We start from the raw sequence: 25,535 nt of genomic DNA, 5'->3' as shown, positions 1-25,535 counted from the left end.
TGTGTTTGGGGGGACAGGCAAATGTCCCTCCCTCCCAAAAGAACTGCTTTTGATTCTTATAGGCTCAATGCTATGGCCAAAGTTCTCTAAAAAACACCCACCTTCAGGGGTGCTAAGTTCTTTTGATTATCCCCGAATTTCTCAATTGTCTTTGCTCGCTAGCTTGGTTTCACGCCACAGCTCTTTCTTACCAGCTTGGTTTCTTATCTCCTCGGACCCTCTTTAAGGTCAAGTTTAAATCATTCTTTTCAGATTCTGCCAATTAATTGCTCTGCTTCTTTCACTCTAGTTTTAACCCTTTCAAATAGTCTTTTTTTTTTTTTTTTTTTTTACTGTACTTTAGATGAAGGTTTACAGAGAAGGTTAGTTTCCCATTAAACAATTAACACATATATTGTTTTGTGACATTGGTTGCCAACCCCACGACATGTCAACACTTTCTCCTTCTTGACCTTGGGTTCCCTATTACCAGCTTTCTTGTCCCCTCTGCCTTCTTGTCCTTGGCCCTGGGCTGGTGTGCCCGTTTAGTCTCATTTTGTTTTATGGGCCTGTCTAATCTTTGGCTAAAAGGTGAACCTCAGGAGTGACTTCAATCTGAGTTAAAAAGGTGTCCAGGGGTCAAATAGTCTATTCTGAGCCATCATAGACCCCTTTCGGGCATGCATCTCTTTTCCACTTCTCTGGGTGCTTCCTTTCTTTGTTTCTTAACGATGAGTTTACTAGTCCCTCTTTCAATTCCGCCTTATTACATGATTTCTCTCATTCTTAGATTTTTTTTCTGTTTCTAAGCCATTTTCTTTCCTTGTCCAGATCAATGCACTTGCTCTTTTCTTTATTCCATTGTCTTCCCTGAGAACTTAACTCACAAATTCTCCCTCATCCTTTTGCTCTCTCCACTCCTTTCTTCCAGCCTTCTTCTTTTCCTGTCCATTTTCAGAAAATGTTTAAGGCAGCTTGCAAAGTTGTTGACAACACAGTGAAATTAAAGAAATGAATTAAAAAGTGAGGTCTAAGGAGAAGCAGAACAGAAAATGAGAAGTGAATGAAGAGTGAGATTGAAGTTGAGACTCAAACTATGAATCCTGATTCCCTCAAGACCCCCCTCTTCTCCCTTCCGTTGGTCTTGGTAATTTTTCTTCCCTGGAAGCATGTCAGAGAAGGATTCCCTCAGCCTGAGGGTCAAAAGACACTGGATCACTTAGCCACTAGCATGTTGGTGCCATTGTTGAAGGCCAGGGCAAGAACAACTGGCCTTTGAGAGTATCCAAATACCAGCCATTTTATTACCGGCATGCAGCCCTTAGTGACAACTGCTTTTCAAAGAAAAAATGTCAGTCATGAAGAACTGGTTAGTTGTCATCCCTCATCTGCATTTTGGCCTCATCACATGGTAATCCAAGAGTGGATCATACATCATCACATGGTTACCCAGGAGTGGGTCATGCATCATCACATGGTAATCCAGGAATGGGCTGTACGTCATCACGTGGTAATTCAAGAGTGGATCGTGCATCATCCCCAGCTGATATCATGTCTTCTCTGCAGGACTGAGCCTGCCCTTCCCTTTCTAGCTTTCCAAAAGCCCCACCAGAGGTTCCTGAGGTCCCTTCCACTATTTCCCTTCAGGCTCTGGACTGGATGCCATATTTGTCCCTAGAATTTTCCAAGGCTTGGGAACACTGCAATTTCTTGATGGCTGGTTCTACTATTGATCTTGATTTCTTTCCTTAGGTATTTCTCCTTCCTCTTCCTGGAAATTTATGCCTGTTTCTGGCATCTGCCCCCGTCCTCTGTGAACACTCAGGCAGAGAATTCATTTAATTTTTTTTTTTGCCTCTTCTGGCAATAAATTTCCCTTGCCATTTCTCTGAGGCCCAGCTCTCTCCTTCTCTGACCTCTTGTTCCTTATGTACTTAAGAATGTCTAATTTATTTCAACCTCTCATGTAATTTATCTTGCATTCATTCTCCACCTTTGCTTGTCCTATCCTGTTTTCCACTATCTTGACTTTCCCCTGTAATAATCGAGACCCCCCCACACCTGGTATTTTATATCTTGCCTATATGCCCCTTCCTTACCCCTGACTGCTCTTCCCACCATTGACTTCCTCTCCCTTCCTCTCCTCTCTCTCCTGTGCCTTTTGTATTTATTACCATACATTGCCTACTGGCTGGTAATCACTTATCTTCCTTTTCCATTTTTTCTTCTCCCTTCCATCCTATTGCTTTATCCCACTGTCACCATTGCCATAATTTTTCACCCACCCAGAGTTCTCCTGACTTGAGATGATTTGCTGTTGCCTCTATTTCAGCCCACCCAGCTCTCCCTTCTTTCTCTCTCCTTGCAGAGAACAGCCAAGTTAATTCAAGTTCTTATCCATTGTGTAAGAAATCACTCTCCAAACATATGGGATGACTTATGGCTGCAAATAAAAATTTCCCCATGTTTTGCTCCTTGCAAGTTTTCACTTCCCCAGCACAGCTTGGGTAAGTCCAAGATGCTAAAATCCCTAGGGAGTACGTATTTTCAGGAAAATCCACTTTCTACTCCTAGAATTTTTTTCTACTTGTAGAGGCTTGGTTTTTCAGTAGCATTACAGAAGGTCACAACTCTTCTCTTCTGCATTTGCGCCCACCCCAACCCTTCTTCCTTTTCATGGGAAGGCAATTTTGAGTTCTCAACTTTGCTTGTTTTCCTCAATTCAAGGGATAGAAGAATTATCCTTTATCAATACAGATTTTAACCTTTTTCTCACTCTGATTTATGAATATAAGGTCACATTTAAAAAAATACATTTAATTTAAGTTGATTCTGTTTCTGGGGTTTTGTGTGGGTGTGTAGGTTGGAATTCCACCTACCAGCAGGGCTACATTCTGAATTGACAATGGCAAAACCCCGAATCGCTCCAAACATACCCACTCATGTGCAAAGCTAGGGCTTAAGCAGTTTTGGGCATCATCTGGGGTCATGTAGGACCTCAGTTTCCTCCAGAAGTGTCACAGAACTGCTCTGCTTTGGAATAAGAAATAAGAACTAAATATCCTTTGGTGGGGTATGTACTATCCAGTCAATCTCTGTGATTCCATTCGCTTATTTATTCACTCCTTCATTCATCATTCCAAAACTTTTCTGAAGATAGAGACTTTGACCCAGTCCATGTCCCCACAGTTTGGTGGTATTAATTTTTCCAAGGACATCATCTCTCTCTCTTTATTAAATCTTGACTTTATTAGTATTGATTCTTTAAGAGATTTCTTTAAGAGATTGTGATTATTCCTATGTAGTCATTCAAGCATCCATTGCTTGTGGAAGGGAACCAGCAGGCATAGATTCAACTCTAGGCTCCACTCCTAGGTCACCCTAGGGTAAATCACTTACTCTTTGATGTCTTTGTTTCACTATATATATCTCGTGGACAATATTTTTCATCCTCTCACTGCCTCCAAGCGATGCTGTGAGAGTAAGATGACATGGCCCTTGAAAGCAATAAAAAAAGACAAGCAGGGGTCAGGTTAATACTACTAGTTAAGTAGATTTGCATTTATACTGATGGAGTTTAAAACCTTGCCTGGTAGATTTCCAATTAGTAATCTTTTATAAGCTTTCTCCTCTCTGGAGTTTTCTAAGTTTCCCAGCAGAGGATCCCTAAAGTGATAGCTATGACCTGTCTGAATTTCTTGCAGAATGTTCTAGAAGCCAGGGATTTTTTTTTTTTTTTTTGGTGGCATCACTTCCATTTTTGCTAGGTCTCAATTATTCTTCAAAATGATCTCCTTTGTTATAGGATACTGAATCATTCATTTTTCCTTAAAGGATACCTTGAATTTATACAATGTTAGGTCCTTACTCTAAATATTTGGATTATCTTTTGAAGGTGCACATTGTGTAGCACACTGTTGGAGATTTGGGGAGAATTTCCCTTCCTTTCCCCAAGAAAATCACTAAACAACTCCTACTCCCCATGTTTGTTGTGTATTTCATTAAAAAATTTTTTATTACACAATTAAATATCAGGCTTGGTATGAGAATGCCCCTAGGAACAGTAATACAGATATAAGCTTAGGCCAAAATTTAAATGACTGATACTCGATTCTTGCCTGGGAAGGTTTGGGATCTGGCTCTGTGATGCGACAACAACCTGGATTTCTGGAAGGTGGGAGAGAGAGCTAAAGATGGGTAATAGGTGATACAGGAAGGGGAGCTTCAGAGTTTAGAGAACTGAAAATAGACTCTTCCAACCTCACGATTTTGTCTCTGCATTTCCTTGGTCCCTTTCTTCTCTGAATCACAACTTGTTAGAAGATTTAATTTGCTTTCAAGACCCTTGATTCTGCAGATTCCATGACACTATACTTTCTGTTTACCTGACTTTGAGTAAAGTGGAGACAAGATCTGTAAAGCTGACTGGTAGAGATTGGCCCAATGCTATGGGAGAGTCATCAGAGAATAACCCAGGCTTCCACACTTGCCTAAGCCAGGAGAATGCCAGAGAACCTTGTGCCTCCAGTAGCTTCTGTTCCTGCTGCTCAGCACAGAAGTTCCAGGTAGGGCAGATGCCTCCTGAAGGACCAGGGACATCACTTCTTACCTCTAAAGATGAGCAGGGCTCTTTATCAGTCAACCACAATAATGGTCGATAATAAAACACCTATAAACCCAGTGGCATACAAAAACAAGCATTTATTTATTGTTCATGTATGTGCGGTTGGCTGGTCTGGGCTGAGCTGGGTTTGGCTTAACTTGTAGGTGGGTCCAGTTCTGCTCCAAGTGTCTCATTTGTCATGCTGAGACCTGCAGCTCCTGGACCCTGTTCTTACAGGGGTGGGAGACACAGAAACAGACAAGCCTGCCGTGCAAGCACATTTCAAGCTATTTTGCTAACTCCTACAAACCAATGCAAGTCACATGACCAAGCCCAAACGTCAAGTGGTGGAAAAGTGAACTCCTAGCAGGAGGCCAAAGTGACGGTGTGGATATTTAACACTACTGTTTTTTTTTTCAATAGGTTAGGGAATTAAACTTTTCAGAGTAATATTTAAATATAGCACAGGCTCTGATCAAACGACGTCAAAATTATTAGACATCTTCAAAGATTCAAATGCTTAAACAGGTGGTTGGACTTGCAAAGGGCAAATGTTAAGAAGAATAATGTACACTTATTTTTACAGTAGAATATAAGATAATACCATGGATCACAATGGCCCAATCACCACCAACCATGGTGACGACACAGGACTGAACATCGTTTCGCTCTATTGTACACAGGGGCATCATGAGTCAGGGACCAACTCAACGGCAGCTAACAATAGTAACAGCATAAGACAATAGAATATTTTATATTATTCCAAGCTCTTCTGGTGGCCTCAGAGCAAATATAAAATACATATGCATGTATGCATTTTTTTCTTTTGACCCTTCATTGAGTGCTTACTGTAAGCTAGGCATTATGCTAATACTTATATGTACATTATTTTATTTAATCTGTATACCTGTTACCATGGTGATGGTATTATTATGCCGTTTACCATGAGAACTCTGAACCTGAGGGAACTTAGGTAACCTGACTAAAGTCGCATACCTAGGAAGAATCAGACTCAAAGCCTTGAATGGTGGCTTCAAAGCCATTTCTCTTACCCACTATACTTTATACTGCCCCTTCCTCCAATCATACAGATCAACAGCCTATGAAGTAGATATTAGCACTTTCATTCCACTGATCTGGGAAACGGGGAGCAGACAAGTTACATGAACAACCCAGCTCACCAGTGTTGGGGTGGGGCCAGGGTGGGAACTTTTGTGTCCTGCGACCACTACCAGCTTCAGGGCTCCACTCAGACCAGTATTTGGGACTTGTTTATTTTTAAACCACTTACGTTGTCTGTGTTGGTGTCCTGTCCCTCCCTAAGGCTGCCTCTTTCTGCTTGGGTCCCCCCTCAGAGCTGGCTACTCCATAGGTCTCTCGGAGGTGGTGCTGTGGTGAAATTGCATCACTGTGCCCCCACCTCTCTGCCAGTTTGGGTTTATTTCTGTTCAGACACAGATCTGCCAGCACCGTTGTTGACAGTTATATGCTGAATTGATTTCGGGTTGTTCCCCAAGCCCGACCCACAAAAGGAAATCAGAGTACATGGTACTTTTCACTGTTTTTAGAAGGCGCATGCTAAAGAGCCTGAGAACAGAGAATGCTGGGCTTTAAAGCTGCCAAGACCTGCAGGGACAGGGGCGGGGGAAGGGGGGTGTGGCGGGATAGGGCTAAAGTGTGTTTACATACATTTATGTTATTATAAGAAATGATTTTCTGGAGCAGTTTTGGAGAGGAAGAGAAACCATAAAAAGCAGCCTGGGGGGAGTGAAGAAATTGGGGGAACAACAGCTTGACTCACATTTCTTTGATTATTGGGGTTGTGTCCAACCACCTACTGACCAGTTAAATCTGCTTTAGCTGTATCTCCTTATTCATCCCTGCTCCTAAAGTTGTAGGATCCGAGAGCCCTACCTTGATTTACTAGCCAGGAGAGCAACAGCAGGGGATGGGGCCTCCCTGAGCACTTTTTTATGTCTCCCAGGAACTGAGGGGCAGGCGTCCCTCCTTTGCCCTTGCCAGGAGGTTGTTCTGAACACCAAGCCCTCTCTGGTGAGAAATACCTTCCTCAGTTGTCCAAAGCCACAGGAAAGGAGCCCGCCCAAGGCCAGGACTCTGAAGGAAGAATGTGAGGGGCTACCTCTTGGACTGATGGCACCAAGGCACCCTGGCCCTGAGCTCCTGGAGTCCAGTGTTAGAAGAGTAAGAGAAAGAGTGGCATGAGGTGAAATGTGAAGTCACAGAGGGGAACCGGCTCTGAGCTGATGGTGGGGAGGCCCCAGGGTAAAGTCCCGCTTCCACCACCTGTGGCTGTGTAGGTTTGGGCAAGTCACCAAACTCCCCGCAGAACCTAGAGGGCTCATTGCAAAAGGTTGTTTTAAGGATCAGACGAGATAAAATACAAGAATGCATGTTGTGAACTAGAAAGTTGATATTGTTTTTAGGTTCTATCCAGTCATTTTCTACTCTTAGGACTGCATATGACAGAGTAGAACTGCCCCATAGGGTTTTCTGGGTTGTAAACTTTATGGGAGCAGATGGCCAGGTCTTTCTCCCACAGAGTCGCTGGGTGGGTTCGAACTGCCACTCTTTCAGTTAGCAGCCAAGCACTTAACTGTATACAAATGAAGGAAACAAAAACCAGTTGCTGACAAGTCAATCCTGATTCACGGTGACCCCATGTGTGTCAGGCTACAATTATGCTCTGTAGGGTTTCCAATGGCTGATTTTTCAGAAGTAGATTGCCAGGCCTTTCTGCCTCTGGGTAGATTTGAATTCCAACCTTTTGGTCAGCAATTGAGTAGTTTAATTGCTTGTACCACCCAGGGACCCCAATGGAAATATAAAGCTTTATTATTCTTTCTTCATCCTGCCATTCCACTGCCCTCTTCTCTCAAAGAACAGAAAAATATTGGCCCAGTGTATTTTTCACAGTTTGGAAGGAGGAGTAAGTTGTTGCCTTTGCACCCTTCACTGCTAACATCTGTCACCCCCTGCTCTGACAGCTGCTTTAAAGTTTTCACTATGAAAGTACCCAAACAGGATTGGGTCAGTCCCCAATGCCCACTCTCCCATGCCTCAACCCTTATTGAAAAATTGGCATCTCTTCTTTTTCCATATGTTTGGAAAGGGACCATGAAAGAAAGCACTAGATAATCTCTTTAACCTCTTTTTCATCTGGTTTGGCTTTCTTTCCCTTCCCCACTCTGGTATTAGCAAATTATAAAATACACCCAGAGCACCAATATAAGAAATACCATTTGCAACTCCTTCCCGACTTAACGCTTTATTCTCTCTCGTGTTAAACTTTGTGATGAGTTGTTTCATTTTTAAGTACCCCATCCAAGAAACTTTCTCATTCAGTAATATTAATAATAATGTATTTTTAAACCTTGACTTAAAATTGCGTTATGTGCCAAGAAGCTCTAGTTGCTATTTTGTTGAAATAATATCAAGTTTCTTGCGATGCTTTACATAGCTGTCATCTCTGTGATACGATACGTCCATGATTTATTGACCTACTAAAAGTGCTGTCATTGACTTGTCATAATAAACTTCTCTTAAGATATTAAAGCATAGAATGTTGAGCAATAGCTCACACTAGTACAGAGCCTCGGTTTGGTTGTGGATTTGGAATTGGTGATCGGAAGTTGGCCTTTTATACCTTGAAAATGAAAGCTCTGCCTTGGCCCCTTCTCTTTCCTTCCTGTTCCCCACCCAGGGCTAGCTGTCACCAAGCAGGTTGGCAGAGAGCAGGGGACACTCTGAGCTTGAAGAACCAACAGCAAGCTTCAGCTCAAGGGTCAGTGCAGTGCCTGAAGGCTTACTGGTCTCAGCAGAGATGAATCCAAACACTGTGATCATCGCCCAACTAACATTGTAGGAGGGTGGTTTAATTTTTTTCAGAAAGGGAAAAATACCTGCCACTGGAGCCTGAGTTTATTTTCAATGGATATGGAAACAGAATTTTGGCTCAGGGAAGATCCAGGTGCAACTGAGACAGATGAAGGCTTGGTCAAGGCTCTGTCTCCCTTTCAGGGACCTGCACCTCTCTTCTGGGCATCTGTGTTGGCTGCTCCTCTTACTCCTTCAAGCTGATCCTGATGACCCAACTGCCGTTCTCTATGGACATGTTCATAAGCTGGCTCTGGTCCCCTTGGGTCCAGCTGGCTGCCCTGATAAGCTTGTGCTTATGGGAGAGGACTAGGAGATACTTACCCATTTAATGCGCATGTATTTAAACTGGAGGTTTGGGGAGGCCACGTTAGAATCCGTTTGTCACGGAACAAGGAAAATAATAAAAGTACAAGTCCTAGATTTATGGAATTTACTGGTGGGGTAAAGTTGGGGGAACAAGGGACAAAAAAGATAGAGGGATGAGGCCAAAACTAAAGAGAAGTGAGAAAGTGCAATTAAGAAAGCCAAGAGTTAAAATATAGTCTCGAACAAAGAAATGCAGCAAGTATTTATGGGTATATATATATTTTTATAAACACATATGCACAAAAATATGCAATCAAAACCCTAAACCTTAACAAATTAATCACCCTTGAGACTCTAACCTGAATGTAATCTTCTGACCAGATAAAATCTTATATGAGCTATTTTTTTTTTTTTCTAAAATAAGATTCCCTGGGTAGTTCAATGGTTAAAACTCTTGGCTGCTAACTGAAAGTTTGGTGATTCAAGTCTACCCAGAGGTGTCTCAGATGAAAGGCCAGGTGATGCCTTCTAAAATAGCAGACACTGAAAATCTTATGGTGCACAGTTCTACTCTGACATATTTGGGGTCACCACGAGTCAGAACCGACTTGGTGGCAATTGTTTTTTGTTTTATTTACATTTTTTAATTCAAATTTTGTTCTCTTAATCCATAGAAAATCCACCTACATAGAAAAGTTGGGTGAGAGAAATTTTAAAAATCTGGAAAATTTAAAATCATTTGTAGTAGTAAATTTAATTGAGGGAAAAACTTTGAGAAGAAACAAGATGCGTGTCTATGTTGTTGTTGTTACGTACCATGGAGTTGGCCCTGACTCCTAGTGACCCTATGTACAACAGAACAAAACACTGACTTGTCCTGTGCCACCCTCACAATTGTTGTTATGCTTAAGTCCATTGTTGCAGCCACTGTGTCAGTTGATCTGATTGAAGGTCTTCCTTTTTTTCGCTTACCCTATGCTTTACCAAGCATGATGTCCTTCTCCAGAATCTGGTCCCTCCTGATAACATGTCCCAAGTACATATCTTTGAAGCTCTACTGCAATTTAAAGTCAATTTGTCAGGTTATAAACATAAAATATAGAAGAATATATGAAAAGTTTAGAATGTTCACAAAATGAGCATGCTTGGTTCATCTGGCAATATCAAGGCCTGAACAAGACTCCAACAAAAAATGAGTAAGCCTAGAACAAAGTATGCTCGACCAAAATTTGTTTACTGATAGGTGAAAGGTCCAAGCTTGGAGTGGGAGGCCAAATTTTATGTAAAGAAAATATATGACTTTTAATTTTTGGAAACCAAGAATGTATTTGAGAGAGACTTCTGATTTTGTTTATGACTTCACATTTCTAGAATGAACACAAAAAGGTACAGAAATTCACTTTCCTTATCCAACTAGCCCTTTCGTGACTAATGCTTGGTGTTGTCAGTGCCAAGGGAACAAAAATATCCAGGGTAGGTTAAATTATTTTCTCCCGTATTCTAATGTGAAGAAATGAGTCACCAAATCTGCATCATAAGATTTCTCAGAAAATGGGATAAGAAGTCATTCTGGGGGAAAAAAGAACTTTACTATTTTCTTTTACCTTTTACTGAAAGTATACTAGACTTTATCTTACAGCGACTCTAAATTTTAAGATCCTTGAGAATACAAATAAGTTAATCAGGCAGTAAATGTAACTACAGAGTCCAGGCCATATAATAGATACTGTGAGGAGACTTTCATTTTTCTGCCATGCAGAATATAATTAAAAGGCACATATTACCTTCTAGGTCCTCTGTTACACACAGCCAACACAGCAGTCAACAAGTATTAAGTGTCTTCATGGTGTTTACATTCTAGAGGAAAGGACTGATAAAATATGGGAGACGTGGTTTTTTACCCTAAAGGGCTTGCAAACTGAACTGGGATAAAAATGAACACACTTGAAACATCAAACCAAAGATGGTGTATAATAAAATTATATTTGTTTGAACGTGGAACTTTAAAGAAATGGATAATGGCAATGGTTGAACAATATGATAAACATAACCACTATCATTGAATTACACATGTGAAAAATATTGAAAAGGCAAATGATTTGTTTGTTACATACATACTTACCACAATAAAACAAAGCCAAACAAACAAAATCATGGGAAGTAAATAAAAAGTAAAATAAAAAAAAAACAAATGTAAAAAAAAGAAAGAATGGAAATCCATGAGTGTTCCTGGCTTTGAAAGATGAGTGAGATTGGGAAAGAAAGAGGCGAGGGTTTCTTGGCTGACAAGTACTCCTTGGAACATCAGAAGGCATGAATAAGAACAAAGAGGACTATTCTTCTAAGGGGGAGGGGATGGTGTCCTCTCTATACTCAGCAGGTCTGGTTCAGTGCCAAGGGCTCAATGGGCATCCTACAAGGGTGATACCCTCCCCTGCTCTTCCTTGAGTTTCTGCATGCCTCTCATTGTTGGCAGAATGAGTGAAAGGCTGGCTTAGAGGACATGTTAGTGTTGGCGATATTCATGAAGGGTGACACACCAAGTGAATGCCTTTACCCATACTTGAAATCAATGCCTTGTTGACAGAACTCTTGCTGAGAGCTGGAATGCAGGAGGTCCCATGAGTCTCATGTTGCTCTTCCCTGGAAAAGCTGGTGAGAAACTAGTGCCAGACCTGTGACTCACAGGAAGCCTGGCATAGGACGTAAGAAATTTGGTCTGGATCTTTCAGGAAGCCAATGGATTGGGCCTCAGATAAACCAAACATAAGAGGCAAATCTCTATGCTCTTCTGAGGTTTTCCATCTCAGGATAAAATTTGAAGGTTTAAGGGAATCTTGCTCTTTGGGGGAAGATTAGGCAGGGAGGAGGCTATGTAGGGGAAAAGATTTCAACTCTTTATTTTTTCCAAGGACTTTCACAGGGTAAAAGGATTTGTAGGTCCAAATAGAAACAAAGAGAAACATGATTAGTTTAGTTAAAGTCAGTCAAACCCTTTGTTTGGTGTTATGGAAACCAAACAACTGCTGGATTGAATGATACTAATATTATATATATATATTTCAACCAGTTAGAACCTGATGGGGACACAGGCTAAGTTTACACAGCCTTAGATTAATTCTGTAGCCTGCATACTCAGTAGGGAGAAAAAAAAAAAATCAGAGAAAGTTCTGACCCTCTAAAAGGAAATGCATGCAATCTACACACTTAAGCACAGAAAAATAAGGTTTATATTTAGAAAATCAAGGGAAAAAACATGAAGGGTGAAACTACAAATTCAATATTCTTCACAGAATCTCCATGAAGGACGTGTCTTCCAAAGAGGTCTGGTGAGTCTTTGCTATACAACATGAGCTCTTGTGTTAGCTACACTTTGACGTGAAATCAAATGGAGAGAGAAGTATCTAAGAGGAAATGTTTATGAAAATAGTTGAGGGACATGCTTGAATAATGTGGAAGAAAGGACTAATCTTTCTTAGAGAAATAATGTAAGTATATATCCACTGTCCAGGAGCTAGAACTTAATTCCTTCCTTTGAATGGGAGTTGGATGTAGTGACTCGTTTCTAAGGAATAAAATACGGAAAAGGAAAAATAGTAACTTCAGAGTGCAGAGACTGGCAGACACTACCTTAATGACATGATCAAGGTGAACATCACCAGTGATAGCACCTTGTGGAGGTCATCGACCCCCTGATTTAAGATGCAAAGAGAAGGGCACTTCACCTCTGTGGTGCTCTTTCCAAAAATCCGTAACCCCAGCCTGTCATGAGACTATATCAGACAAATCCAAACTGGAGAACATTGTACAAAACACCTGGCTAGTATTTCTCAAAACTGTCAAGGTCATGGGAAACAAGCAAAGACTGGGAGGCTGTCAGGCATCAGAAGAAGCTGAGGAAGCATGATGAGTAAATGCAAACTAGTATCCTGGATGGGATCCTGCAAAAAAAAAAAAAAAGAATATCAATAGAAAATTTTGTGAAATCCAAATAAAGTCTGGAGTTTAGTTAATAGTAATGTACCAATTTTGGGTTCCCGGTTTTGACAAATGTACATGGTAATATAGGATGTTACCATTAGGGGAATCTGAGTAAGGGATATATGGGAAGTCTCTGTATTATCTTTGCAACTTTTATATAAATCTAAAATTATTCCAAATGGTTACTGCTTTCCACTTTAACCCCCATGACTACTCCGCCCTAGGTTACATGAATCTGTGACTTGTCCTTTTATCTGATCTCCTTGTTTCATGGCGAAAGAAGCTGTTCTTTGCTGGGTAAAAGCAGGCAATGGAAACTTCTTCCTCATCTGAAAGCTCTTTTTCTTTTGTGGTATTTTCTTTGGTGCCATGAGATCTCAGTATATTTATAAAACCCCTAAGTTATCTTTATTTCTAAAGTCATGAGGAAATAAGTTTAAAAAAATCTAAAAGAAAGTGATAACAGCTCCCAAAGACTAGATTCAAAGGTATATAAATAGCTAGATTATCAAGTAAAGATGCCTTTCAAGGGAAACACCAACCGTTTTTTTGAAATACCACCAATCCTTTAAGTTCTGTTGCAGAACCCTACAACCTGAGTACAATATATTGGAATATCCAAGCAAAGGACAAAGGGTCAAAGACATTCATTCTTCCTTTTTAAGGGTCTTCTTTCATTTTATTGCAGAGCCCTGGCGTAGCCTTTCAGCTTAAGCCCAGTGTTCACCAATCACTTGCTAATAACTGGAGCTGAAAGAGGGCTCTGCCCTAATGCCATTATGTTCAAGAGCCATGATTGATTGTGTTATAGTATGTTTTTGAAACCTAATTACAGTCTGAGTGAGTATCTGAACTCATTAATCTTTAGTCCTGTAAATAAGTAAAATTGACTAAATAACTGGATTTCTCTAATGATGGCTGAGGTTATCTTTGGACCTACTGCCTTGCCCTACGCTCTTTGGGGCAGAAAATTATTTTGCTTAATGGTAATTGCTCCCCAGTTTTGAAATCAATTTGTAAAAGTCGGCTTATAAAACAATTTTCTGTGTTGCCCTGTGATTGCTTGGTCCCTACTCTATCTTTGTGGTATAATGAGCACATCCTGCAATGTGTTACATAAGCTATTGTGTTTGTTGATGACCCTTCTTGGTGGAGAGGGTCACATCACTTAATGAGATAAGGGTTGTGTGTGTCTCTGTGGGGAGGGATTGGAAGAGTGGCTGAACCCTATCTTGTTTTTTTTTTTTCTCCCCACTGAAACAGAATTTCATTTAACATGGCCTCTTTCACACACTCCAAATAAGGTAGAATTTGGTAGAGGTAGAGCTCCTTCTCTTTTTCCTAATAATTAACTCCAGCATAACTACAGTGTGCTTCTTAGCACACGCTTCTCTCTATGTCTTTTAATGTTTTCCTCATTGTTACCATTTTATTAGCCATGAGAACTGCTCCCCAGATACTAGCTTGATGAGGAAGAGGATTAGGCAATGCTCCTATGCACCATGGGATTTCTGCTTCCAGTCAAGGTGGGGGTATATCCTCCCCTCTGAAGCAGTTCAAAATCCACAGGAGTATGTGAAATAACATTTTTCAAGATATTGGACATCAGACATCAAAGGACAGTGATCACTGAGAAATGAGAACAATGAGTTGAACCCTACAATTGTGATAGCTTTCAGCCCTGAGAAAATTTCCAGGCTGTGGCTCAGGGAAAGACAGACTCCCTGAATGAGAAGATGGAGCTGAGAATCTGGAGCAAAAATGGCAGTTAGTGTTCATAGGGCAGAGTGCCAGAGACAGAAATGCTGCACAGAGAGAAAACTCGGGAGTTCTGCAGAGGATCCCCTTCTAATATTCAGGACATATGTGTGAAAAAACTGGCCAGGAGGAAGAAAGAGCCACCTGGAAGGATCAGAAGGAATACTACCTAGCAATCAGGGTGAGGAATAGTTCCTGTTCTTATCAGCCAAACTGGAAATCTCACAATTCACTGGGCATTGGGTAGAGTTTTTAGAAGGGTCTTGCCACCGTAGTGTGGAATAAATAGCCCTAGACCTACGATTACCTAGCAAAGCTTAAAAGCAAGCCGGGAATGGATTGAACTTGCCAAGTAGCTTAACTGCATTCCAGAATAAAGTTCACATATATTTATAGGAACGCAAAACTCTCCAGTACCCAACAAGATAAAATTCATGTTTGGCATTAAAAAAAAAAAAAAAAGCAAGCATGCAAAGAAATAGGAATATATGACCCATATGAGGTGAAACTACCACCTGTCTCAGTTTGTCACACTGTGTGGCTTGTATGTCGTTATGATGCTAGAAACTAAATGCCACTAGTATTTCAAATACCAGAAGAGTCACCCATGGTAGACAGGTTTCAGCAGAGCTTCCAAACTAAGACTAGAAAGAAAGAAAGGCCTGACATTCTACTTCCAAAAATAAGCCGGTGAAAACCTTATGGATCACAACAGAACACTACCTGACTTTCCTGCTTTGGACACATCATCAGGAGGGATCAATCTCTGGAGAAGGATGTCATGTTCGGTGACGTAGAAGGGAAACCCTTGGTGAGATGGATTGGCACAATAGCTGCAATGATAGACTCACATATTTTGGCAATTGTGAGGATGGCACAGGACTGGGCAATGTTTTGTTCACAGGAGAAACAACTCAGTCCATTAAGTGGTGCCTCTCTAGCTCCTGGAGGAATCATCCGTTCCCTCCTATATCATGCTCATCATTGAGACAGAGGTTTATGGCCCAAAGAATGCATTCAGGTAGCAACGAAGGGAGCTGGAGCTTTCAGCTTCACACGTAGGCCCTCCCCTCAGATGGCACTGGTGGGAGTAGCCCTCACCAGTGCCAGAGTCAAAGTTCTGCCACCAACACCCAGATGAGGCTGGAACTGGCCTGGCGTTTCCCATCTACTGCTGTCAGCCAGCACAGGATGGTAGCCTGGGGAACGGAGGAGGCTCACCCAATCTGTGCAATTTTCCCCCAAAGCAGCAAAGCCAAGGTGCTACTTTGGCCCCCACCCTGGAAAGCTCTGTCATGGTCACAACAACAACGGGGCTGTTCACAGAAAATTTCACAAGTAGGGCTCTGAGGGGGCCTCACTGTGCAAACTACTAGCTGCCCAGCTTCAGGTTACCCCATTGGCCACTCTATGGGGGCAATGATGTTAGAATTATCAGGCAAGGATACTAAAAATAGTTATTATAACTTCTATATGTTCAAGAAGCTAGAGAAAGGAATGACCATATTAATCAAAGATGTGAAAGATGTAAAAAATCCCAAATCAAACTTTTAAAGATGAAAACTATGATGCCTGTGATGAAAAATGCATTGGGTGGAATCAACAACAGATTAGACACTGGAAAAGAAAAGATTAGTGAACTTGAAGGCATAGCAATAGAAATAACCTAAAAGGAAACATAGAGTGAAAAACGCCTCAAAAGATGAAGAGTGGATTAATGAACTATGGAATCATTTCAAGCAGCTTGATATAGATAGGTGTTATTGGAGTCTTCAAAAGGATTTGGGTGGGTATAAAAATATTTGAAGAAGTAATGGCATTTTTTCCCCAAATTTCATGAAAACTGTAATTCCATATATTCAAGAAGCTCTAGAGCTTGAAGCTCAAGGGAATTCAAACACTAGAAGCACAAAGAAAACTAACATATCATAATCAAATTGTTTAATACCAGTGATAAAGAGAAAATCTTAAAAGCAGTCACAGGAAAAAAACACATTGCATAGAGGGATAAAGATAAGAATAATGGCAGATTTCTAATCAAACACAATGCAAGGAAGAAGACAGGGGAGCAGCATCTTTTAAGTTCTAAAAAATAAAACCCTAGAATTCTATACAATGAAAGTATCTTTCAAAGTTAAGGCAAAATACTTTTCAGACATACAGAAGCTGAAAGAATTTATTATCCAAAGACCTGTACTACTAGAAATGTTAGAGAAAATCCTTAAGGTAGAAAGATAATGATACCATGTAACGATAGATCTAGATAACGTAATGAAGAGCATCAAAAACATTAACTATGTGGGTAAATATATAAGTTTTTTTTTCTTATGGGTTAAATCTCTTTAAAAGATACTGGAATGTTAAAAATTTAATGACAAAATAGTGTAGGATTTATAACATATGCAGTAGTAAGACATGTGACAACAATAACACAAAGGACAGGTAAGGAGAAATGGAAGTAATGCATTATGAACCCATTCATAAACTAACATACTGTTTTACTAAGGGTTACAAATACTGTTTATGACCATCTACCATTCATCAGGTACTATTCTGGTGCTTTCAAATACAATAGAGAACAAAACATATACTATCCTTGAGTTGTGAATTGTACATTTTCCTTGAGTTGACAGTTAACAGACAAGTTAAGCAAATAAACAAGATAATTATAGACTGTTACAAGTGTCATAAAGGAAATAATAGAGAATAGCAGTGTGGATAGGAATACCTTAGAGAGCTTGATCAGGAAAGTTCTCTGTGAAAAGGGGACGTTTGAACTGAGATCTGAAGGATGAGAGAAAGCTGGTTCAATTGAGAATCAATGGAGAAGATTCCAAGTAAAGATCACTGCCTAGGCAAAGGCCTGAAGGTAGTGAAAACTCCACCAGTTCTAGCAACAGTCCCAGGACCACTGTGGCTGCAGTATAGTGAGAAAGGGATAGAGAGGTGGTGGCTGATGCTGGAACGAGAGGCAGAGACCAGATTATACAGGGCCCTGAAGCCATGGTCAGAGGTTTGAACTTCATATCTGAGCACAACGGGAAAACACTGAAGAGTTTTCAGCAAGGGATTGAGATGCTCTGGTTCATTGTAAATGAAAAGATAATTTTGTTTGTAGTATGGAGAATAGAAAGTAAGGAGCAAGAATGGAAACAAGGAACCTAGGTAAGAAGCTATTTCAGTGGTTCAGGTGAAAGATAATGGTGGTATAAATAAATGCGGTGGTAGTAAAAAGACAAGAAGTGACTAGATTAGAGATATATTTTGTAAGTAGAGCTGACAAAGCTTGATGACAGACTGGATGTGGGGGTGAGGGAAAGGGAAAATTCAGTAAGCAGGTAAGCAGTGGAGCTGGGGTTTGACTGAGGTCTGAGTTCAGAATTTTCTTCATATTCTGTGCTGCCATTAATAGGCTGAATACCTATTATGAATGGTATCTCACTGGTGATGAGAATATTAGAAGATATAAAGCCATAGCCTTTACCATCAAGGACAAAGATAGCTGACATTAAAAGAAATATACGCTAGGAGCTAAATGATACCAACAAGTGTTACAGGAGTTTAGAGGAATGGAAGAGGTTAGGCCAAGGAGTGTAGCCTCAGTGGAGGGTACTTTGACAGAGTAGGAGAAAGAGTATTGCATGGAAGGTGAATAGTGTGAACAAAGACATAGAGGTAGGAATTCACGGTGTTTTCAGGAAATAATAAGTAAATCAGGATGGCTTATTAGGAAATAAGCCATGAAGAGAGCTGGGTTTAAATAGGTAGCTGTGGGTAGAGATTTAAAAAGCTTAGAATGATTGAATGGTAGCACAAAACCATTAAATGGCAACCTTCAGATAGACTAATCTATCATCACTGTGGATCTATTGATTAATATTGGAGAACTGATGTCATATATTATATGCACCATAGCAATCATTTTAAGTAAAATTTAGGATAGCAGTGTTTATTGCCATGTATGTAGACAAAGCCTAAGACAATTGGTAAAAACAGAATTTGAATTTTCTTATTATTTGATGCTTTTCTACCACTTCATATAAATGAAAGGTATCTTTTTCCATTTTCCTTTTTCTTCTTTAAAATAAAAATACACTACTAGTGGAGCCCTGGTGGTACAGTGGTTAACATCTCAGCTGCTAAACAGAAGGTCGGCAGTTCAAATCCACCAGCCACTCCTTGGAAACCCTATGGGGCAGCTCTACTCTGTCCTATGGGGTCACTATGAGTCGGAATCTACTCAATGGCAATGGGTTTGATTTTTTTCTCTTTTGGTACTACCGGTTCTTTTGACTGTGGTGATCACCTGTGAGTAGTGATAGCTGGAAGTTTCTTAAGGGTTATCAGGAAATATAGATGTCGTGAGTGGCAACAGCCCTACCCATTAGGGATTTTTTCTGAAATCAATACTGGGGACGCACAGGTGGGTCCTAAAAACTATAGCAGAATCCAAAGGCACCACAAAGTAGCCCGATGGAGTGACTCAAAATGTTGGTCTCATGGAAGGCAGAATCAACTTTGCTACTTCTGTGGAGTCCAAGAGAGAATCCACAGGGAAAATGACTAGAATTCTTTGGCGTGATTCTGTAACTGAATGGTAAAAAAAAAAAAAAAACAAACCCACTGCTGTCGAGTCGATTCTGACTCATAGCAACCCTACGGGACAGAGTAGAACTGCCCCACAGAGATTCCAAGGAGCACCTGGCCAATTTAAACTGCCGACCTCTTAACCTCTTAACCACTATGCCACCAGGGTTAGCCATTGCCAATTGCTTAAGATGGCCCCAGCCTCAGGACTGGAGGTCTGAAATTCACAATTTACAAGCTCAATGGCAAATTACCTCCAACTGAGCCTTCCACAGTAAAACGCTCAACTCTTTCCATGTGTTTCCAGCTGTGCAGTTAGAAGAAATGAATCATTTCTGAAGAAACAACTGAATCAAATTCCGTTTCTTTCTTTTTTCCAGCTCAAACCCCACACCGTGTTCCAGTGAGGGACAATTGGCGTCAGTGAATTTCCTGTGCGTCTCTGTTTGCGTCCTACTCCTGGTAGTCTGAGCTTATCTAGGCTCTACTTTTCTACCTGCAAGTCCTTGGACCTGTGTGTGTTCCCCATTATACTCCAGCTGTGTACACACACACACCCCATACAGTTCTGGATAACACACTCAATCTCATCAAATCTAATCTGCAAAAAGAAATCAAATAATTTATTTGGAAACATTTATAGTTTGAAAACTAACTGTTGCTGTTTTTTAACTTTATAGCTGGCTTGGTGATAGCTGATGGAGGTAACAAGACAGCATTTTGACTTTCAAAATCAAGCAATTAATTAACTCTATACAACAAAATATATTGGAGCAAAGGTACCTGTACAGGTTGTTTCTTTGGTGTACAAATCTCTAACTTCCCCAAAGGGGTTGCATGTTTTAAATTTGTATCTTGTCAGGAATAATCAGGCAAATTTCTGACATTTGGTTTATATCATCTTTCAGGCCACAGTTTCAAGAAAGGCCAGTGTTCCTCTAGTCTATATATAATAAAGACTGCTTCCTTTTGGGAGAAGGTTGAGTCACTGGTAATGGTCAAGCTCCTTTTTAAGATCTAGGCAAGTTCAACAAATGGGGCAGAAGGTCACTGCTTGGATCCTGGGGGCAACCCAGTTTCCCTTACCAATCTTCAGCTTGAGTGAGATGCACCTACTCCTGCCCCTTGGCCCTGCTTTTGGTTCTCTCACCAACTCCACCATTTAGGATCTTCTGCTCTTCCCCATCCACTCCCACTCCTTATACCCAGCCTTGAGAAAACACCATTTCCCTTTTAAGTTCCCCTGACCACATCAACCTGACCTGATGGCTTCCTCTCTTGAGGTCTCTCTTTTGGTCTTTATGTTAGCTGCCTTGGATTGCTCATTATCTTCTCACATGCATATGCTTAATGTCCCAACTAGAATTAAATAGATGCTGATCAAAGAATGTTAAAGGTGATGATCATCTACTCCCAACTTCCCAGTCCTCTGACTTCATATCCAGTGCTTTCTTGACTGTCCCATGCTACCCTTATAAATTTTACCATGTCCATTACCTCATGAAGGCAGTAGTTTATTCATTTATTAAGTCATTTCTGTATTTATCAGTAAGCAAACATCTCTTGTCAATGCTAGGCTCTCTCCTAGGCACTGCAGATATAGTAGCCAGTAAGACAGACTTTGTCACCTCTCTCAGAGAGCATGCATTTTAGTGCAGGACACAGAAAATAAACAAGTACATAAACAAGATAATATTAGAGACCAATAACTGCCACATAGAAAACAAAACAGGAGTAGTAGGGTGATGTGTTAGAGAATGATGATGGTGGGGGAGGATGCTACCTGAGTTAGGGCAGTAAGGGAAGACCGAAGACTTCCTGGAGGAGGTGGCATCTGAGCTGAGAAATAAGTGATAAATCAGAGTGGACGTGGGGGAATCTGGGAGAACAGCATTCCAGGCAGAGTGAATAGCAAGTGCCAAGAACCTAGTTAGGAATGAGCTTGTTGCCCTAGAGAGAAAAATATCAGTGTGGCTGGAGGGGAGTCGGCAAGAGAGTGGGGCAGAAGAAGCGCTGAGAGAGAGGTGGTCAAGCTAGGCAGGGCTCAGAACATGTGTGGCCTTTGTAGGCCAAGTGAAGGGTCTGCAGGTGATTCTCAAAGAAGGGGTGTCTTGGAGGGTTTGATGTAGGGAAATGACATTGTATGACCCACATTTGAAGCACGCAACTTTAGCTTGTGTGGAGAGGTTTCTTTTATGGTTTTTCATTTGTTTTATTTTTACTTTTTATCAGGGTATCATCACGTACACAAAGTGAGGCATACAAGGTCCAGCAGCATGAATTTTTGCATACGTATATGCCCATGTAACCACACCAGATTAAGATGTAGAATAATCCCGGCACACCTCAGAAGGCTCCTTCACACCCTGCCGAGTCATCATCTCTACCCTATTATGGTTTCTTTTACCGTATATTAGTTTTGCCTATTCTTTAACAAGATATAAGTGAAATCATATCATATGCACTCTTTGGTATCTGGGTAGTATTATTATACAGTATCCTTTTGAAGGAATGGAGCCCTGTTGGCACAGTGGTTAAGAGCTCAGCTGCTAACTAAAAGGTCGTCTGTTCGAATCCACCAGCTGCTCCGTGGATACCCTATAGGACAGTTCTGTTCTATTCTGTAGGGTTCCGTTGAGATGGAATCGACTCAACAGCAGTGGGTTTTTTTGGTTTATTGAAGGGCTAGGTCACAATTTATTTGTTCTATTAGTTTGGCTTGTTTCTAGTTTGGGGCTATTAGGAATGAAGATCCTAGGAAAATTTTACACCTGTCTTTTGATAAACATACGTGATCATTAGATTGGGTATATAATCAGGAGTGGAATTACTGGGTTGTAGGATTTAGGATTTATGTACACCATCTGTCCGCCAGTTTGTGGTTTGTATGTTGCTATGATGCTAGAAGGTATGCCATCAGTATTTCAAATACCAGCAGGATCACCCATAGCGGAGCAGTTTCACCGGAGCTTCCAAACCAAGACAAACTAGGAAGAGAGGCCTGGTGATCTACTTCTGAAAATTAGCCAATGAAAGCCCTATGGATTACAATAGAAGACTGTCTAATACAGTGCTGGACAATGAGCCCCCTTGGTTGGAAGGCACTCAAAATGCACAGTGGCCACAACAATGAACTCGAGGATACCTACGATCGTGAAGATGGTGCAGGACAGGGTGATGTTTTGTTCTGTTGCACATGGGATCACCATGAGTTACAGCCAACTGGACAGAAACTAATAACAACAACAACAAGATTTATGTATTTAACGGATACCACTAAACAGTTTTCCAAAGTGGTTGTACCAATTTACACTTCCACTAAGATGCATGCATGAGAATTCTAATTGCTTTCTATCCTTGCAAACATTTGGTATTATCAATCGTTTTGATTCTTGCCATTCTGATGGTGGTGTAGTTGGTAAGTGTCTCATTGTGTTTTTTGGGAAGTGGTTGTTGTGCTCTGGGCTCAGGTATATTTGTATATTGCCTTCCCATCAGGGCTTGTGATTATATTAATTAGGAGCTTGATTTTAAAAGTTTGGATTTTAAGATTCCTGGCTTGCATTCCTTGTTTCCAACACCACATTATTTTTCTCCTTGCAATGCCCCCAAGAGCAGTATAAAACCCAAGCATGCCGATATGACATCATCAGTTCATTGTCTTTCAGGAATGTGGTATTTCATCTTTTATAGAGTGACCCTATTGCAGAATAGAAGAGAAAATAGAAAACAGGGCTTAGAACTTGAAAGAGAAAATTTGGGTCAGGCTCCAGCTTAATGTAGTTTCCATTCTTGGAGCCAAAAGGCCGTCTAGTCAATGCACAAAGGGAGTCGCCGGAGGATCAGGGACTGTTGGTTTCATTACATGCTCATTACACCACTACATCGAGGTGTCTACGATTTTGCCCTAATTAGAAAATTAAGGATGTTACGCTTCATTTCCTGTTTTGCAAAACAGAGTCTTGGATATTAAAAAAAAAAAAAAAAAAAGGTAATTGCATATTGTTTTCTAAAAATCGGGTTGATAATTCATCATATCATAATTAAACTAATTAGAATGCTATTATTTTCCAACAGCCTTAATGAGGTCTTCTACTTGGCAGGGAATCTGTGAGACCAAAAAAATATTGCCATTTGTTAAAAGATGGAGAAATGCTGATGACAAATGACTCTATTCAGCTGCATTTTTGGTTAATAAGATTTATGCATTAATCTAGTTATACTTTGTTCCTGCGCGTTTGGCAAACCTCTGAAGTTTTCCAATTTTCTACCGCATTTCCCCTGCTCCCCACCTCCAACCTCCTCCTAAGAGAATTCCTGGCGTCTGAGTTAAAATAGGTGGAAACATTCTCAGTTTCCAGCCGAGGCTCCCCAGCTTGGTTGGAATGCCCGTCTGGTTGTAATAGAGCCTGCTCTTCGGCCAGCAACTCTTAAAATAGCTCCTCGGCTTATAAAGCAGAAAATAGAAGTTTGGGCAGCCCGGTGTTCATTTCTAGGGTGTTTCTGGCTGCTGGCTTTGGGGGGCACTGTTGCTCCAGCTTAGGAACTCCGGCGGGGTCCCGGTGAATGATGGCTCTCCATTGCGTAATTTTGTATCTGCACTGCTTGTCAAGTAATCATTACAAATGTTTCGTGGAGGAAAGAGCTGGCTCCTAGGAAAAGTCTGCTTCCCTGAAGAAGTGAGGGCCTGAGGGGTTGGGTTCGGTCTTTTTGTGGTAAAATTTTCCCCTTGGACAGTGTAATTAAGTGCTAATTAACTAAATGAGTGTAAATGTTGAAGGCTGAGATAAATATCTACATTTCCTTAATCTATTTTTCTCCTCTAAAATTTGATAAAGGAAATTGGGATTTAATGGAAGATATATGTCAAAAAAAATTTTTTTTTTTTTTTTTTTAAAGATTGTAAATCCGTTTAAAGGAACTCAGGTCTGTGGGTTTGGATTTCTACAGGAAAAGTTAACAGCGTATAAATATCGACGAGGCACAATAAAATGCGGATGCGCTATTGCAATAATTATGTTAAGAAGGCTTAGTGGAGCTACCTTTTTGAAACATCTGGTTTGTTTCTGTTCTTTCCACATCCTGCAGATGCTCCTGAGCCCATGAAATATACTGAGAGAGGAATACATTAGCCCACGAAGTCATTCCAATGAATAAAGCAAAGACTAGCCTGTTAACTTTCTGAAAAATCTAGTTAGAAAAGAATTCTGCTTTCCGAGCAGGGAGAGATTAGGCCAATAATTGAGCGGGGCCCAGGGCCTTCTAAAAGCGTCAAGAGTGATCTGTTCTTGCCAAAGGGGAAAAGAGATGCTTTGTGGAGGGGCAGCCAGAGTACTAAATGGGAATCTTTGTAATTCAAGCACTTTATCATTACCTTCCATGGATAGTGATTAAAAATGGAGCTGAAGAAGGGGTGAGAGAAGACCACTCTTCTCTCACTCGGTCTAGATGTAAAAGGTTTTAAACCCTCTACCCTGTGTCTCCTCCTGGCCTTCCATGGCCAGAGTCAAGCCCAGAGGCAGGTAGCTTGCTCATGGGAGTGAGGCAGAGCCTCGGGAAGGGATGCATAATTGAGGTGCCATCTGTGGCATGGGGCTGATGACAGCTGCACGGTGCCCTGACACTTGTGTGTCAACACCTTCCCCAGGCAGGAAAAGACAGAGGCGGGCGCATGTCTGCTCAGCTTCAGGAAAGCATGCAGAGGCATCCCTGAAGGGAAGGGCCTGGGAATTTGAGTTTATTAAATAGGAGTTGGTTGCCGATGAGATTAACACCCTGACATAAATGCAAAGTTAAGAAATATTTTGGCTTCGAGCCCATTTGGCAGGAGGATTAGGAAACTAGAATGGTCAGAAGGACAAAGCCTTAAAGGGCCAATGTCACATTTAGTTTCTGGCCTGCTGTGATCTCGGAGTTTCCCCACCACTGACATCACCCCTTTGGGTTACAGCATCACGTGTTCAGAGTACCCCTACTCAAATGCGTAACAGATGTCTTTCTGGCCACCAGCCTGGCAAATGAGACGGACACATGCATATAAGCCCACTGGTGAGAAACTAATATTTCTCTGGTTTAGCTCTGAATTACTGAAATCCATTTGCTGACATCCAGTCTTATCTACCTTCCTTCTTCTGGTGCAAAAAGAGAAATCCTTGGAGTGTCTTGCAAAAGACTGACTTTTCCATGTTCTCATAAGGTTCCAGGTTTTGCATCACTGGGGAGGGCTTTCTACTGCTTACCGTCAAAACCTTCCATTTTAGCAACAATTTTGTGCGTGTGCCTCCACCGTGCACAATTTTGTGTACGGCACCTAGCTCCTGGCTGTATAATTTACTCCTGCTCCTGGGCCAGGGATCACCACTTATCTGTCAATTTGTCACACTGTGTTAGCTTGCATGTTACTATGATGCTGGAAGGTATACCA

This window comes from Loxodonta africana, chromosome 15 (assembly GCF_030014295.1).
Source record: "Loxodonta africana isolate mLoxAfr1 chromosome 15, mLoxAfr1.hap2, whole genome shotgun sequence".
Lineage (NCBI taxonomy): Eukaryota > Metazoa > Chordata > Mammalia > Proboscidea > Elephantidae > Loxodonta > Loxodonta africana.
Note: the sequence above shows the minus strand (reverse complement) of the source record.